The sequence below is a fragment of the Canis lupus genome, chromosome 1 (assembly GCF_011100685.1).
Source record: "Canis lupus familiaris isolate Mischka breed German Shepherd chromosome 1, alternate assembly UU_Cfam_GSD_1.0, whole genome shotgun sequence".
Taxonomy (NCBI): domain Eukaryota; kingdom Metazoa; phylum Chordata; class Mammalia; order Carnivora; family Canidae; genus Canis; species Canis lupus.
In genome coordinates this window covers 19,536,149-19,555,289 of record NC_049222.1, presented here as the reverse complement: position 1 = coordinate 19,555,289, position 19,141 = coordinate 19,536,149, and the positions used below count along the sequence as shown (strand labels likewise).

The 19,141-nt window shown below is 40.2% G+C and overlaps 1 long non-coding RNA gene across 3 annotated transcripts in view; it reads right to left on the bottom strand.

Moving 5' to 3' along the window:
* Nucleotides 1–18,647, bottom strand: part of LOC102153304 — a 73,451-nt gene extending 54,804 nt beyond the window's left edge. For 2 of the 3 annotated variants that reach the window (XR_005353034.1, XR_005353033.1), the window contains exons 1-2: nucleotides 18,480–18,647; nucleotides 6,827–6,958 (exon numbers count right to left, since the gene is read on the bottom strand). This is a non-coding gene — a long non-coding RNA (uncharacterized LOC102153304). Of the gene's footprint in view, nucleotides 1–6,826; nucleotides 7,103–18,479 lie in introns of those variants that run through there. The other variant, XR_005353032.1, reaches the window with a different exon arrangement.
* Between the last annotated feature and the right edge of the window lie 494 nt (nucleotides 18,648–19,141).

The window sequence follows — 19,141 nt, the reverse complement described above, 5'->3', positions numbered from 1 at the left end:
AAGGGAGATGCTGAAAGAGGAAGAAATAAAACTTGAAAAGTAAATACAGTTGACCCTTAAACACAATGGGTTTAAACTGTGCAGGTCCACTTATGTGTGGATTTTTCACAGTACAGTAATAGAAATGTATTTTTTCTTGATAACATTTTCTTTCCTCTGGCTTACTTTATTGTAGAAATACAGTATATAATACATAAACATACAAAATACATGTTAATCGACAGTTTATGTTATCAACAAGGCTTCTGGGCCACAGTGGATTAGTAGTAGTTAAGTTTTTTTGGGGGGTTAGAAGTTTAGAAGTTATAGGTTCATTTCCAACTGCATGAGGATTGGCACCCCTACCCACTGCATTATTCAAGGGTCAACTGCATAATGTCAGTATATCGTGCAGGTTTCGAGTATGAATGCTGAGGAAGCCGATGCAGGGAAGAAAGGAGGCTAGAGAAGCTGGTAAAGAGGAGGTTGTCTAGCATGGAGGCCAGTCACCAGCTGGAGAATAAGACAGACTTGACTCTTAGACACATGACCCCAGGAATTGCTGTTAACTCTCTGAGCTGTAGTTAACTCAGCTATGCATTAGGAATGACAACATCTTCATACGGTCGTCATAAGGCTGAAAATAGAAAATGTACATCTCAGAGATAGTAGAGCACAACATTTAAAAGCATGGATTCTGGATCAGACACATTCTTTCCCCATTAAGGTTATCTCCTTGATAATCTTGTAGCCTTGGGGAAGGTATTTAAGGACTCCAAACCTCTCTTCCCCCGTGTGTATAATTAAAATGATAATAATAGTACTTGCCTCATTAGTTTGTTGTGGGGATTAAAAAAGGCAATATATGTAAACCAGTGCTGATATATAGTAACCGCTGAATGTATATTAGCTACTACTAGGTAGGGTGCTTAGCACAGTACCAGGAACAAAACAAAAGTTCAACTAACAATATCTATGACGATGCTGATGGTAATACGTAGAGATGTGTTCAAATAGCGCTGTAATGGAACACTAGTAAGGAAAAAACACTCAACAGAGATAGAGAAATGAGAAAAGAGCCACAGAACAACAATGACAACCAAAGTTCCACTCTACCCAGAGGGAGAACACAAGAGACCTCCCTGGCTCATGAGACATAGGCCAGATTGGATCATCATGGTTGTGTCCATCACCCTTGGCCTTGGCAATTCTCAAACACAGGCTACAGAGCAGGGTTCACAGAAGCACATCAAAGCACCACAGTACAATGTTGGAGAAGCATCTCAACTGTACCGACATCTGGCCCACCAGACATCATGGTGCTTGTCTCCCCTTAGCCTTTCCTACATCTCACCCCACAACACCCCCACTACTGCTGCCGCCATCATTTTGGCTAATTTTGCATTAGCCATGTGGACTGTCGGATGGTTTCTGCTGTATTTTGTTGCCCTTTCAAATATTTCTTAAATAGAAGATTGTACCATCTGGTGGACAATCTGCCTGTGTGCTATCTCACCTATCACAGCATGGATCCCACTCCTATTAGGGAAGGAGTGAGGAAGAGAGAAGCCGCCTGCTAGCATATTGCCTCTGGCCGCCTGCAGCCCCATTGTCACTGGTCTGCTCCCTCTTTCCCAATGGCCTGGTTCTGCATGCACAGCAGTCAGTTTCTGTGTGCTGAGCAGATGTTTCTCCCACTCACTCCATGGCCAGGCTATTACTCATGGGGCTTCAGGTAGCAGATGTCTCCATAGATAGACCTCTCAGACCTGTGCTGACATTTTACCTACATAAGCACCAAATGGTGGTGTAGCTACACTTAATAAGTGGGAAAGAGAGTGGCTAAGGGCTTCGTTTAACTCCACACACACAAAAAAAAAACTTTGCCAAGTAAAAAAAAAATTGATTTATGGTCCTCAGAATATTAATATTCTAAAGAAGGAGGGCATCCACAAATAAACTGAGATATATATATATATATATATATATATATATATATATATATATATATCACATACCCATGGACCTTGACAGAGGCTCATGGCATACGTGTTTACTTTTTATTCTGTTCCAGGGAATAACAGTTGCACCTGGGGAGAAATGAAGAGTTGATGTTTGGGGTTTAGAGGATGACACTATTGGGATCCCTGGGGGGCTCAGCGGTTGGGCACCTGCCTTCAGCCCAGGGCATGATCCTGGAGTCCTGGGATGGAGTCCTGCATCGGGCTCCCTGTGTGGAGCCTGCTTCTCCCTCTGCCTGTGTCTCTGCCTTTCTCTCTCTGTGTGTCTCTCATGAATAAATAAATAAACTCTTAAAAAAAAGAAGAAGAAGAAGAAGATGGCACTATTAATGGTAGCATCAAGACTTGAAAACATTCTCTGGTAAACTTTGTTTGATGGGAACAACAGCAACTTTCCTGATTTGTTTTCCATCTGGGGGTGAGCAATGTGGTCTCAATGAGGCCCATGGAAGAATTCCAAATGATTGTCAAGTATGGCAGTTGTCCAGTTGTCAAGAATGGGAAATCTAGAACCAAATTGCTTGGGGTTGGACCCAGACTCTACCTTCTACTAGATGGGTGACCTTGGGAAAAGTATATAACCTCAATTTTCTCATCTGTATAAGAGGTATAATAATACTACTCTACTTCATAGAGTTGTTTGATTCGAAAACCCTTATAGCACTTCCTGTTTGCCAGACATTCCCTTAAACACTTCACAAGTCAGCCAAAAATAGCTCCCCCTTTTCCTAATGGAATCACGGCATAACACCAATACCCATTTTGAACATGTGTTACTACCTGCACCTCACTACCCATGTGGTCAGATGGTCAATGTCACATACTCCCAGACTGAGAAGCCTCAGGATGGACTCTCTTTCCTCCCATGACATAGATAAAGGCTGTACTCCATGACTGCTACTGCCTCTCCTTTATTGTTTGAGCCAAGGCAGGATAGGAGTAATTTGCAGTATCAGCAGGTAAAAACTCTCTACATCATACCAATTTAAAATGGCATCTCCCAAGTCACCTAATGCAATTTCTCCCAATATCCCACTAAAATACACATGAAATACGCAATAAAAGGAAAACTCACTACAAAACCAAAAGTAAAACTCAGCAGATGACCTATGGTGAGAATTCTAATTCTACTAATTAAAGACTGATGGAACTGGAAATAGAAAAACCATTAGTGTCTGCCATATTGGTCTCATGAACTGGATAGAGCAGCCAAAAGTAGATCTGAAAATTCTTCATTTTCCCCCAGTACCTTCTCTCTCTTGCCTACCCACCCATAACCAAAAACAATGGTGGCTATTTCTCTCACTGCACAGGTGGTGTTTGTGACATAATAATTTGAGCTAACATTTATCGATTAGTAACTTTGTGGCAGGCACTCTGCCAAGCATTTCACATATGTTAATGGAATTAATATCCACAACAACCTATTAGAGTAGATGCTTCATTCTTACCCTCATTTCAAAGTCAAGGAAACAAAGGCCTGGGGAAGTGAAGTGACTTTATCAGGGTCTTGCAGCTAATAAATGGAAAATCAGAATTTGAAGCCGAGCAGTCTAGCTGTAGAACTTGGGTTTCAAATCGCTATACATGACTCAGTTATTCCAATCATTCCTCATATTTCAATACCCAAACAGAGAATAAACATTTTTTTAAAATTATATAAGAAAGCACATAGAACTTGTGATGCAAATTGCATTATGAAAAGCATAGCCCCTACAAGTAAAGGAATATGGACAATGGAGGGAATACAAATAGTCTAGGTTTTAGCACATGCTTGCAAGTCTACATTTTCCTCTACTCCATGGGTTCAGAGGGCAAGAGAACTGGGTTACAAGAGTAGAGGAAAGTCTCTCTTTGGCCCATCAAAGCTTCTCTTGATGGAGAGGAGTGGAGCCTGAGCTGAGAGGTATAAACATCAAACTGCCCTCCTACTTACATTTCAGTCAGCAGTAGACGACAAGTAGAATCAGGACAAAATCCACAAGCTTTTTTGTTTGGCAAATGGTCAGTCTGAGCTGATGTGGCCTTCTTTAAGATTCAGTAAAAATTATACGTACATACATATGAAAGAAAATATGGAAGATTAAAGAAATGGACATTGGGCTGTCCTGGGGGCTCAGCGGTTTAGTGCTGCCTTCGGCCTAGGGCGTGATCCTGGAGTACCAGGATCCAGTCTCATGTCAGGCTCCCTGCGTGCAGCCTGCTTCTCCCTCTGCCTGTGTTTCTGCATCTCTGTCTCTCTGTCTCTGTCTCTGTCTCTCTCTCTCTCTCTGTGTCTCTCATGAATAAATAAATAAAATATTTTTAAAAAGAAAAAGAAATGGGCAGTATCCTAAAGACTAAGAGGAAAATGTGAAGATGATTTACTATAAGGGCAAGAAAAAAAATAGAAAACTCTTCAATATTTTTGATAGAATTGGAAAAATTATGGTATCTATGAAACAGCGGAGAAATCTAGAATAAACGGACATGACAATTGAGCTGGACCCTTGAGGAAGAATTGGAAGAAAGTTAAGTTTGCAATGGCAAAATAAAATCCAATTTAGAGAGAAGAGAGAGCAGATCCAACAATGTCAAAAATAAAAGCAGTAATGAGGAGGACAAACCAGAAAATTTGTTTTCACTGCAAATAAAAGGCATAAAGATAAAAATGATGAGAGATAATATGATTATTGGGCAAAACATATAGCTAGAACTTAGGAATATAGATATTGCATGAAAATAAGAGAAAAAAAAATGAACCAATGCCAAAGAAATAAGAAAAGATAGAATTAAAGAAAAATTTTCAGGACTAAGTTTGATGCTAAAGAGGCTAATCTAGTTCAAAAAAAAAAGAATTTAAAAAGTGATTGAGCATCAGAGAAAGAGAGAGATGAGAGATGAAGAATAAGAGACAGTGAAACTAGGAGAAAGTGAGATCCAAAGAAAGTGAAAGAGGACACAGGACAAAAATGTGTAATTACAATCAATCAGTCATTCAAGCATCAAGCATCCCCACAGAAGAACGAGGCTGCTCCCCGTGGTGGACCTTGTGTGCCTGCACACCTGCTCTCATCCCTAGTACATCAGCATGGGCAGCCTGACCACTGAACTGCCAACCCCTGGGATTCTCCTCCAGTCTTTTTCTGACCCTGCCCTTCTCTGCTCTTGCAGAGGTCTTCAAGTCTGGGGAATCAGTCACTTCTGAAAGCTGTGTTCAAGCAGTAAGAGACAGGATTTGGTGACTAAGTACCCCAGGTTCCTCACTTCTCTGAGAGGGTAACTTTGGGAAATGTGTTTTTCACTGACTTCCACAATTAATGCAGCACAATTAAGCTCCCAGTGTATACAGTGGTATCTGTCTTGCTAACCCACTCTAAGACATGCCCTTTGTCTGTCTTGCATCTCCACCCTCCCTCCTTCACCTGTCAAATGAACTCGCATTTGAATCCTTGCCTCCAAGTTTATCACTGAGGGAACTCAAAACCCATCGGCAATGATAAACTAAAAATTAGGCCAGATTGCTTTCAAATACTGAATATCAGAAAACCATGGTACCAAGTTTATCCAGATTTAAAACAAGTGATCTGGGGCCCATGAATTTAAAGCTCAGCCAAGTTGTCATTCATATGACAATTATAGACTTTCCCAACTAGGCAAGAGCTCAAAAAACTCTCTTCTTTCAAGTATTAGTTGAAGACTACCTCTAGCTTTTAAAGGGAGGGATCAAGGAAACTCTAGAATGGAGAATTTGTGACGTTTGCTGGTTTCCTAGCTCTATCCAGACACCCTTCTCACAGGTCACATTTTGACTACTACTCTCTTCTCTGGACGATTTTTTAGAATCAGTTTCCTTGTGTTTCATGTGTTTGAAGTTTCAAGCATATTATTATTATTCAAAGAATGACTTCCATAATGGAATTTCTAGTTTGGGCAGGTGGTGATAGTAATAAAAGTAACCAACACCTATCAAATGCTCACTAGGAGTTAGGCACTGAGCAATATCTCATTTAATTTCACAATAATCTAATGAGGTATGTACTGGCATTATCCTAAAAGAAGAAACTGAGTCACAGAGAGGCTAACTTCCTCGAGATGGCATAGCCTGTAAGCGGTTGTGTGGATTCAGAACCTGTAGCCTGACTCCAGAGTTCTCTCTCTGAATCACTCTGTTTGCCCTTTATGGTCTTTCATGGGAATTCCCGAATCTAAGCCTCAATGTACTCCCCCTCTAACTCTGTCATGGGCCATTAGGAAAGAGGACTGTCAGAGGGATCAGAGGATGTTGCCAGGTGTTTTCCCTTCATCTTTCATTTAAATGGGTTTCAGCAAAATGAGGCGGATACTTGCTTTGACTAGAAAGATGATCCGATGCAGATTTATAAGCTATTTTCAAGACCAACCTCAAAATGGCCATCAGACTGATGAGTTGCTCACATTCTAGAGCAGTATTTTCCCATAAAGCTTTCTGTGATTGCAAGAAAGTCCAAATGTGTCCTATCCAATATGATATACTTGAAATGTGGCTGGTGAGGCTGCAGAAATTAGTTTTTAATTTTATGTAAGTTTAGTTGAGGATAAGGATTTAAATGTAAGCAGCCCCATGTGGCTGATGACTACCACACTGCCCCCATGGAGGAGAAAGTGAGATCCAAAGAAAGCTCTAGAATCAGGAAGGGCTTCCAGGCTCCTGTCTCTAGCATCCTCCATTTGCATGGAACCAACTAGAGAAATTCCGCTTTAACAAAACTTGGGGCTGAAAAGTTGTTCTAACAAGCCAAAAGAGATGACACGCCCCCTCTAGAGCGTTTATGGCTCTTAAGGAGGCACACACACTCCTGACTCACCAGCTTTGGTGACTTCACTCCCAAAATGCTGCTGCTGTTGCTGGCGATCTGAAATCTCTGGAAATGCTCTCAATGCAATGGTTTCCAAACCACATTCTTTACTCTTGAGTTTGCCACGGTGCTTCAGAGATTCTGCAAACATTTAATTAGGGTTGCGTTTGTAAATATGTTTAACCACTCTTAAACAGTAATTTAAAACACTCAAGTGATCTGAACAAATGTGAGATCACTCAGTGTAACCTGGTACTATCAGGTTGACTTGTTTTTCTGCCAACTTTGTGATCCTGCCTCTGCAATCATCTCCTAGGAAATGGGGAATGTTCCGAGGTCACAAAGGAAATGTAATAAAAAAACAAAAATCTTACCATATCTCTCTACTTAAATGTCTGAATCAAAATTGCCTCCCTACTCTGTAACCAAAAGAAAAAAAAATTCATAAATAAACAGAGTAGAATTAGGAAGTTGAGGCTGTTATAATGGCAAGAGTTACCCCTAATCCCCAATTTCAATTTTTTGCATTCAACCAAACAGCGTCAGAATTCTCTTTGAAAAAAAAAAAAAAAAAAGAATTCTCTTTGAGCGCCTTTAAAATAAAGGTTAAAATCACAGATGCATAAATTAGTAAATTGCAATATAAGCTTAAGGTACTCAAATGTTCCTTTTGCTGCTTTGCATACTTAAATGCCAAGTAATGCTTCCTTTGGGAAAGAAAATATTTCACTGCTTCAGAAAAAAAGTTTGACCCTCACCGCATATAATAATGAAGTGTCCAGCAAGGTGTAGGGTGACCTTATGCCTCCAACTAAGTGTTCTTTCCACTCATCGCCCTTGAGGTAGGTCTGTGCTACTTAAGCTAAGATAGAGAGAAAAGTGACAACACGTTACATTTGAACCTGCCACCAGGAGAGAGGCCAAGTGAGGATACTCAGCATCTTCTAGTCAATGTGCTCGAAACCAAGCAGAGAGGATTTTACTTGACCTTACAAAGAATCATCCTGAGTGTGGTCACCCCGCACCTTTATCTTTACGAGGGGTGCTTGCTCATTACCTGCAGACCCTGATGAACCGCAAAGCCCACCTTGAGGACGTTGAACCCAGAAGCCTGGGAGTAGTCGCTAGGGCTTTAACCACGTCTGTCGCGTGCTTTCTCTCTCATCCAGCTTATTTCGACTTCCTTACCTTTAGAACTAATTTTCCTCCCGAGACCATACACAATTTCAGTGCCTGCCTGCCTTTTTAAATTGATGAATGGCTGTGACAATTGCTGTTGCATTTTTAAACATACACAAAAAGTGAGGCCAACAACATTAAGACTGCAGTTGGATTTCAATATTTTAAAGAACACACATTCCAACCGGGACTTCATTTGGTGAATGTCTGTGGCAATCAAGAACAGTGGGGAAAATGCCTTCGCATAAAGGACTTGAGGGGAAGCATCCAGAATGACGCAGGAGAGACCCCCCAGGAGGGGAATGTACTAAACTATGGTTCATCAGTGTGAGTGAACCCTCCAACAGGCTGATTTCTTCTGCTTATTTGATCCTTGTCCACACTTGCTTATTGTGGGATAATTTCTCTAACCACCTTTTCTCCCACAACACCCTGGAAAAAAAATAAAAGGGAAAAAAAAGACTGCTTTATTTTACAGCTAATTTGCTGTAAGCACATAGCCCAGCTGCTCACAATGAAGTAAGGGAGGAAATGAGAACAGAGGGAACCTTCTAATGAAGGAGGGTGGGGGAGCAGTAAGGAGATGGAAGAGGCTAGATGCTATTTGTATGATTAAAGACAAGCAAAAAACAGCAGTAAGCAGATATGTTCGTCTTGAGCCCAAGAACAGAGAAATAAAAGATAAAAAAAAAAAAATACTGAAGGGCAAATAATTTGTTCGAGCTGGTATTTTAACTGGCCAAAAAAAAATCTGTCTCTTCTTTTCATTATACAAAATCGTATTTTGGATTTTGCTCTTGAGCATGTGTTACCATTGGCCCATTATTAGTAGACAAGGAATAATCCTAAAAACGAAAGTTAAGAAATTTGCAATTCTATAAGAAATTGTTCAGAGAGGTGGGTTTATTGATTAAATAGGAAAAGATTTTGATGAATCAATTTGAGGATCATTGGGAAAACGACATCCTAAAGTGAGTTAGCAGATTGCGTACTTGTAATCTCGATCTTACAAAGTACTTCCTTTTAAAAATAGGAAAGATCACCTTCTTTATTGCATGGTCTCCTTTCTGCCGACTCAGCACACACACACACACACCCCTTAGCAAAACCTCCGTTAACTCTTTCTCCTGGGGGCCACATCAAAATGAGGTACATTTTATACTTTTGTACTTTTTCAAACTGCAGAATGAGATATTCATATGGAAATGAGGAATTTCCTGAAGTTTCAGCTTTCATAATGTAACCCATTTGGGGCAGGGGCAGGGGGGCAGCATATGAGCTAGAAGAGAAAATAAATAGGTTTTAATATTTAGCTTTAAATAAATGTACTGAATTGGTCTGTATGATAATAGTGCCAAAATAATTAATTTGAGCCTGGCCTTCTCATTTGTCAGGGAGAACAGGTTGCTGTAGTCCAAGGCTGCTGTGAAATGGTAAAAGAATCAGCCCAGCATCCCTGAAAATCTCAGGGCTCCTCTCTCTAGGTCTAATTTCCTCTGGCCCAGCTGGGGACTCCATTCAGGCTGGCCTCAGAATCCTCATTCTGAGGATTGTTTGGGCACCAAGGGAGCTCCTTGTCCCACCTCATATCCTGTAACATTCTTCTGCCCGCTGATCTTCAGAGGAAACCAACATTTTGAGTTGCTATTTGATAGCAGTGACTGGGAATTCCAAATTCCTAAATTTAATCCCACTTAGTAATTTGGAATCATTCTTTGATCCTCGCAGTTGGTGAGAGGGATTGAGGGCCACCATAGCGAACAGAGCACTCTCCTTGGTACAATGAGATAAAAGTCCAAAACATTCTAAAAAGGAAAAATTGAAAAATAAAAATGATAAAGCTTTGGGCAGCTTAGAAGTCCAAATTGCAGATTAGCAAACAAGAACGTAACTAGATCCAGGTTCAGAAATGATAAGACAATGATAATAATTAAGAGATACCAGAAATGTACTTCTCTTAAATTTGAAAAACTTTGAGCTTTAAGAATAGAATTTTTTAAAGATTTTATGTATTTATGTATTTGAAAGGGAGAGAGAGAGAGCATGAGTTGGGGGGTAGAGGGTGTGAGGCGGAAGAAGCCAACTCCCCACTGAGCAGGGAGCCTGCCACAGGGCTTGATCCCAGGACCCAGAGATCATGACCTGAACCAAAGGCAGACCCTAAACCGACTGAGCCACCAGGTACCCCAATTTTTTTTAACAGTCTTTGATGAGAAAGGGTGATACTTGTTGTCACACTAAACAAAATGCTAATGGAGCAAGAGGAAGGTAATTACTCTGTTTTTTTAAAGTGTGTTGTCCAGGGGCCCTGGGTGGTTCAGTCGGTTAAGCATCTGCCTTCAGCTTAGGTCATGATCCCGGGTCCTGGGATGGAGCCCCATGGCAGGTTCCCTGCTCAGTGACGAGCCTGCTTCTCTCTCCCTCTGCCTCTTCCTCTGCTCAAGTTCTCTCTCACTCTGTGCTCTCTCTCAAATAAATAAATAAAATCTTTAAAAAAATAAAGTGTGTTGTCCAATTTTTCTCATCACTTGGACACCTGAAACTCTCTCTGGGTGCTAGCCCAAATAGTTATGGACCTATTCTGCATACCTGTGTGTAAAAAGCTGAAAAAGTGCTAAAATATAGGAAGGAATGGGACAGTGGAATACTATACAACTGGGAAAAGGAAAGAAAACTATTTCTATATACTACTCAGGAGTAATCCCCAGGATACATTTTGTTGAGCAAAAAAAGTCAGGTGGATTCCCAATTCAACTCTCATTCTTGTTATTGGTCTAAGAAGATTTCCTAGTTCTTGAATTCAAGATTTCATGATTCAATCTTGGTAACTTGTGCATTTTTAGGAATTATCTGATTTTTCCCCCTGAATTATCTGATTCGTTAATAGGTAATTGTTCATAGTAATCTGTTATCATGCTCTGTATTTCTGTGGTTAGCTGCTGTATTTTTTTCTCTTCCATTTCTCATTTCAGTTTTTGAGTCTTCTTTTTTTCTTAGTTAATGTAGTTAAAACACTACCAATTTTGTTTTTGTTTTTGTTTTTTGAAAAAACTGATCATTGTTTTCAATGTTGTGTTACTGTTTATTTTGGTCTCCATTTTATTTATTTCTGATTTTTCTGTTATTTCTTTCCTTTACTGAATTTCTCAGCTAAGATTCTTCTTTTTATAGTTCCTTGTGGCATAATGTTGTTTATTTGAACTTTTTTTCTTAATACAAGCATTTATAGCATAAATTTCACTCTAACATCTGCTTCTGCTACATCCCATAGATTTTAGAATATTATGTTTTCTTTTGAGAATATTTTGATTTGCCATTTGATTTCTTATTTGTCCCATTGCTTGTACTATAATGTGTTGTTTAGTATTTACATATTAAATATTTAATACTTACATTGTAGATTTTCCAACTTTGTTTCATTGTTGATCTTCAGTTTTGTACGTTTGTGGTTGGAAAGTATACTAGGTATGATTTCAGTCTTCATAAATTTGTAATATTCGTTGTCTCTTTTGCAGTTTAACCAGGGGTTTCTATGTGTACTTGAGGAAAATGTGTATTCTATTTTTCTTGGATAGAATGTTTTATATATATCATTTAGAACCATGTATTCTGAAACACCTTTAAGTGAAAAATATTGTTGTTGATTTTCATCTGGATATTGAAATTTGTTGAAAATTTTCTAAAAATTGGGATCCCTGGGTGGCGCAGCGGTTTAGCGCCTGCCTTTGGCCCAGGGCGTGATCCTGGAGACCCGGGATCGAATCCCACGGGCTCTTGGTGCATGGAGCCTGCTTCTCCCTCTGCCTGTGTCTCTGCCTCTCTCTCTCTGTGTGACTATCATAAATAAATAAAAATTTAAAAAAAAAGAAAATTTTCTAAAAATAAAAATTTTAAAAAGTAAGGTGAAGAAAATGGGTATAATTTGCTGCTGTATATCTAAGAAGTTGGAGGGAAAAATAAATATATATATAAGCATATTTACAAATGCACATATATGTAAATATAAATCTCAATCAGAACTTTGCCCCTTTAGACATTAGGCAATGTCTAAAGACATTCTGGGGGCACCTGGGTAGCTCAGTTGGTTAAGCATCCAACTCTTGATTTTTTCTCAGGTCATGATCACAGGGTCCTAAGATTGAGTCTGTGTCAGGCTCTACACTCAGAGCAAAATCTAGGTGAGATTCTCTCTCCCTCTCTCTCTCTTTCTCTTTCTCCACCCTGCCCCAAATAAATACATAAATAAATTTTTTAAAGACATTTTTAATTGTCACAACTGAAGATATGTTACTGGTGTCTAATGGGTAGAAAACAGCAATGCTGCTAAACATACTATAATATGTAGAGTGACCCTCCACAACAAAAAATTATCCAGTCCAAAATGTCAGTCCCATCTGGGTTAAGAAACACTAATATAGATATATGTCTATGTGCAGGTGTGTGTGTGTGTGTGTGTGCATGAATCTTCCTCTATTTAAAAAATAGAAATATAAACCATTAAAATACAGAAAATGGATTATCTTTGGTAGATGAAGGAAATAGGGTGGAGGAAATAAGAATAGAAACAAGACTTATATGATTATACCTGGCTTTGAAGATTTAACTTTGAAACTATGTAAGTATTTACATAATTATCAAGAAAATTAAGTTGTAAAAAAGAAAATCCTGACATTTACAAGCAAAATTAAACACGTGAATCTGTGTTTTGATGAGGTAATATAACCATACAAACAGTAGTCAGTGACTTTAAAACACAGATATTGACTCTACAGCCTAATGGAAAACATCCTTAGGACAAAAGAGCTGAAAAACAATCTTAAACTCTTTCCAGATATTTTTGATGATTGTCCTGGTATTTTTTTTTCCTGGTATTTTATTTCAAAACTCTTTTGTATAAGGATAAAACAAATAATTACTTGCCATCATTGAGATTCAAGACTTAGGCATTAGGGAAAGAGATACAGAAGAAGGTAAGGAAAAATCCTTTAGTCCTGAATATGAACCAAAAATCAGTATAGAATCATGACATGCTAAAAAATATTTATTTTCTAGTTCTATCCACTGAAAAAGCCTGGAAAAAATAACCAACATAGCAGCAATGAGCACTCTTAACCCCCAGATTATGGCCACTAAATGCCATTTTCTGTGAAAATAGTTGATTTCAGGTCTGAAGCAAAGAAGCAAAATCTATTAGTGTCATACTAGAAGCTCTTAAGGGCCAGTTTTTGAAGAGGCTACCACTGCCCAAGCATAACACATCAGAATATTAGTAGTAATTCCAATGGATTGAAACACATCAAAAATATTTAAAACCATGAGTTTATGTTTTTTAAAAGTCAATAACTGTAGAATGCTAAAGAACCAACAAATTATTCTGAAAAATAATATATATATAAAATAGAGCATTTATACTGACTTTCCTATAGAAACTATACATCTGAATGACTAAGTAGTTGATAAAGTGAAGTTTCACTTTGAAGATGTATTTTAGATAATTAATTAACAATATAAAATAAAATTATAATAGTACCCTGGTAAATTAATGGTTCTAGGTAATGATTATCAATGTCTGTTCACATCACAAAAAAAAGAGACATTCTATGCCTACCAATAGAAGAAATTCTACTATTTATGAAGTATTCTTGCCAAATAATCTGACATAAATTCAATCAAGCTTCTAGATCTCACTGTTAGTTCTAGAAAATGCAGAATACAGCCCATAGGGATGTAATCAGCAAAATCCCGATTGTGGAAAATAAAAAAAGCAAACAAAATGATATGGAGGAGAAACTTAATGTATTTTTTAAAAATTTAAAAGACAGGGGTGCCTAGGTGGCCCAGAGTCTGCTTGGGCTTTTCTCTCCCTCTCCCCCTACCCCTCCCCCAGACTCAAATGCACGCTCTCTCTCAAATAAATAAATCTTTAAAGATCATTTAAAAGACATGAGTTAATTATAATATAGGAACTTCAGTTGGACCTTGATACTAGCAAAAAGTAACAATATTAAAAAGATTATAGACAATTGGAGAAATTTGAACACTGGCAGATGTTTGATGATATTAAAGACATTTTTAATTCTTAGATTAATAATAGTATTACTGTTGCTTTTTTTAAAAAAAAAAAAAACAGTTTGTCTCTTATAGTCACATCCTAAAATGTTTATGGATGCGATGATGTGATGTTAGGGATTTGCTTCAAGATAATCCATTCAGGGGAGGCAGTGGGTACAGTTGAGATTAGCCAAGAGTTGAAAATCATTGAACATGAGCAATGGGCATGTAGGAGTTTGTTATACTCATCTAATTTCACATAAAACTTGAAGTTTTATATGATGACATATTTTCCAAAACTTAAAAATGAGTAAAATTAAAAGAAGGAATGGATGTTCCTTAATTTCTTGACATACTAGAAACACTGTAGCAATCATTCTGATGAAAATGTGCCAGAAGCATCCGCTGAGAAAAATTCTCTAAGAGTCTTAGCAATATCATCAAAATAGTTAAATCTCTCTCTATTCTACACATCTCATCCCCATCCATCTTCGTCCTGTAAAGAATCTTACTAGGAAGTTCTCTTCCTTCCCCCAACAGGTAAATGCCCATTAAAACTGGGATGACATCATTCTGATGGATATTACCGAAAAGTTATATCTCGTACCACCAATTGAACACCTTCTACAACCAGGTCCTTTACATATATTTGATTTAATCTTTACAACAAGGAAGACATTAGTATCCCCATTTCACAGATGGAGAAAGAGAAGCCAAGACAGATGACATCACTTGCTGGTGGCTATGAAACTAACAAGCATTCCACTGAGGATTTCCATGAAGAAATTTCAGACTTCAAGGGATCCCTGGGTGGCTCAGCGGTTTGGCACCTGCCTTTGGCCCAGGGCGCAGTCCTGGAGTCCCAGGATCGAGTCCCGCGTCGGGCTCCCTGCATGGAGCCTGCTTCTCCCTCTGCCTGTGTCTCTGCCTCTCTCCATCTCGCTCTCTATGTCTATCATGAATAAATAAATAAAATCTTTAAAAAAAAAAAAGAAAGAAACTTCAGACTTCAAAGACTGCTCTGTTCCTGGTACCACAACAAATCCACACCTGATTGTGCTGCTTGGGCTAAATTTTCCCCATCCCCAAGCCCACCAAAGTTATTTTACAACTTTAGTGTACATTGGTGTCACCCAGGGAATTTGTTTAAAGTGAAGATTCCTCAGCACCCCCGAAGAGATTCTGATTCAGTAGGTCTAGGACCAGAACCCAGGGATATCCATTAAGCCAAAGATTCTGATGCAGATGGTCTGGGAACAAACTCTTGAAAAACACTCCCCTAATCCATCACAATCTTAAATTTCAAATGTATGATAATATGATCCTCAGTGATTTGGTTCCTGGCAACACAATCCCCTAAATGAATAAGCAGTTGTTCAACCACTACAGAAAGTCTCTCTGCTCCTGTTGTCCCTTCCTCTGAATAATATAATGATAATAATAATAAACACAATCCTAATAACAAGTACAGTAGAACCAATGTTCTGAGAAGTACAAAGGCCATGTCAACACTCACATACCCTTCTCCATACAGCCTCAGTGAGTTGGATTTAAAATCATGGAGCCTAAGAGCTATAATTTACCATTAAGACCAGCAGCCTAATCCTTTGGGTCCAGCTCCAATTCCTATCTTAACGGAACTCTTCGCAAGTACCATGTGCTGTGATACAGCAGGCTCTTCACAGATGAATGGGACACAGGCTTTCCTTTGAAAACTTTTAGAAGCAGAGATGTAAACACATTGACATGTAACACCATGCAACAGAGAACACAAGAGTGGAAGAATGTTCCAGAAGAGGGGCCTCATTTATCCAGGCCATGACAAGGAAAGCATCTTAGCGACCAGGAGGGACCTCAGCAGGACATCAAAGTCTTGCTAACAGAGGAGAAGGGCATTTCTGTACTGGACACAGAAGGAAGCAAAGTCCTGGCGAGCCCACGGTCACCCTGCTACCGTGTTTGGGGCAGCTCTTGGAGAGAATGAGCTCGGTTTTTTCCAGATGAACAACATCCAGGCCTGGAAGAATTTTCAAAACTCCCTGTGATCCTTCAAGACTCCCTCATCCTCCCCCAGGCACTCCAGCTTACATACACAACTCTCCCCAAAATCCGATTTATTTTTGCTCAGGATTTATCAGCCACAAAAATGGGTTTAACCTTTTGAGCTTCAGTTTGGCACCTCATGCTTTTCCCTCCTCAAATGTTGTCTCCCACCCCATCTGGCTGTGGCAAGACTCCTTCAAGGACCAGACATCTCTAAAATTAGGCATCGGCTGAGATTTATGCTGATTCTCCTGATTCAGTCCAGACTTGTCAACTTCCCTGGAAGCAGTAAGATAGTTCCATAAATTACTGCAGCCTTTAACCGACCAAACTATTTTTAAAGGGTGGTCTATATCAAATGCAATTAAATCTGAATTGTTGCCTCAATAACTCTGCCTCCTTTCTTTTCTTGTTCGCTTCTATCCCCGAGTGTATTTAGCTTGCAATACATTTAGAGTTCAATTCATCATTTTATTTTCCAGCCTCCGGAGGAAAGCTAAGTGTGGTACCACTTTTCATTTTGGGAAAGTGTGGAAAGTAAGTCTCAGCACAGCACTTCTTAATATGGACCCTGGTTAAGCACATCACCCTGATCCTGTCTCCAGAAAATGTTCAGCGCTCGTTAAAGGATCTGCCCAAGGAATTGACCACAGCGAATGTTCTAGGCCTCAAGAACTAAAGCAGATCTTCTATCAGTTTCAGTGATTCTGGCTCAAACATGCCCTGGTGAGTCCTGTGTTACCCAACTTCGTGAGAGTCACTGGACCCCATGCCTCCCTCAGCTAAGCCCGCCTCAGCTTCCCACCTTCTGAGTCCACTGTTTTGACTGCCAACAGCTATTAAGTCTCACCCCTCCCTCTTCTAGTGGTGCCCCACATGGGGCAAGATGGTCAGGAAATCCTGAGTACTTTCTGAGTACTCTCTCATTTGGCACTGGAAGAGATTCAAATACCGCAAGCCTCTGTGCCCAGGGGCTGTCACCACAGCGTGCTCCTTCCCGATGTCATGGGAGGTTATTAGGAACCTGCCCTGCTATCCCCCTGAGACTCAGAAAAGCATGAAGTGCCAAACTGAAGCTCAAAAGCTTGAACCCATTTTTGTGGTGGACAAATCCTGAGTATAAGTGAATCAGGCTCTGGGGAGAGTTGTATACGTAAGCAGGCGTGCCAGGGGGAGTTAACACACCTTTTCATCCCCTTTTGATGTGCGTAGGGCACCAGATTTGGGTGAGGGTCCATCTGCCTCTACAAGTTGTCAAAACAATGTGTTTTCCTCCCCTCGAGACCACAATCCCTCCCATACCAGTCAGTGAAGGAGAGCAAAGACCCTTGGGCATCTCTCTCACTGTGAGTGGAAAGTTGAATTTGCCCCTGACCACTGAACCCTGATGGAGGCCTGCCGCTTCACTGCGCCCACGACAGGTGGACCAGAGACCAGAATCCTTCCCTGGCCCCTGTCACTACTATAGTTGGCTGCCCGAGTCCTATCACCTGGTCTTCTCCACACTGGAAGCCGCCTACATGTCCCTCTCTCTTCCACCCAACAGCTCAGCCCTGCCACTGGCTCGGTGAAAATCAGTAAGCATCCCTTTCTTAAGATACTCTATTGCCAGCAGCCAGGAAAAGCTGGTAATAGCTACATAAATCAATAGTGATTGAAACATGAATGGCTCCCCCTGGAGTTGTGCAATTCACAATTTACAAAACTGTGAGTGGAGTCCCTATTTCACCAAAGCTATTCCTAGGTCTTTCCTGAGTTTCAGCAGAAACATGAGTTTTATCCAAAGTAAGAAGCCCAGCAGATTTCAGCTTTCTTGTCCTGTGGGTGTCATGCCCCTCAGGTAGGAAGGAGGAAAAGGGCTGCTGTTACAGCTTCCTTTTGCTTCCCTCAAATGAAAGATCATCACCCAATCCCTTAGTTCATTTCCACGGACAACTGGTACTTTAAGTGTGTCAAATCCTTTGTCACATGTGACCATCCCATGCACTGTGGGACATTTGACACCCCAGCAACCAGGCACCAAATGTCACAGATATCCCCCAGTTGTTGTGGAAACCAAAATCATCCCTCCCACATTTGCAAACATGCACTCAGAAGCTAGTGTCCCCTCCCCACCCCATCACAGTCAAGGATTATACAATAGTTGGTATCTGTTTCCACCGCCAAACTTCCCTCCTCAGGAGGGCCGGCACCTTTTCTTACACAAATCTACATTCCCAATGCCCAGCACAGTACCCAGCACTAGAATGACTAGAGTCATTTGCTCTGAATTGAAAAAGAGCCCTGCAAGACTGGGCAGGACAGTTAGCACATCAGGATGCTAATTGGCCTAATGGGTGACTGGAGTTTGCTCCCACCTCAGCTGCTGGGAGAGAACCATGCAACTCACCTCTGCCAAAACCCACAGCGCCTTGTCCTTGAAATGCTCCTCTTACATGGAGGGCATCTGCCTGCACCCAATGGGTGTACTCACCACCTACAGAAACAATATTCACAGCCCGTCCCACTCCCTCCACAAGCAGTCACAGGTTGCCTTTCTCTTATGCCTGGAGAGCAGGATGGCCTGCCTCCTGCACAGGAAGAGAAGAACAGGGCAACACATGTGCTGACAAATAGAAATATTGAGTCACTCATTAAAAAAAAAAAAAAAAAAAAAAAACTTGAGGCGGAGAAGTGCTGGATCAGGAATTCTGCTTTACCTTCTAATGCAATGTTTTCAAGTTTCTCAATGCATTTCTTTCTTATTCTATCAAAACCTAGGCTCAATAGGTAGGACCAGCATAGCAGGATTGGTTGTTTACCCATCATCTTTGTTCTTTGTTAACTGACTGCTGTTTTGTTCAGATTCCCACTCTTAAGAAAAATGATCCTACTCCCATCTCAGGTGTCAGCTGAAGCCACAGTTTGGCAAAGGGTAGCCAAGACCAAATCCACCCTGCTATCCATTTTTCCCTGGCCTGGAACCAAGCATGTGTGATGGCTAATTGATGTATAAGTTTGGCTAGGCCACAGGGCCCAGATATTATTGCACATGTTTCTATGAGGGTGTTT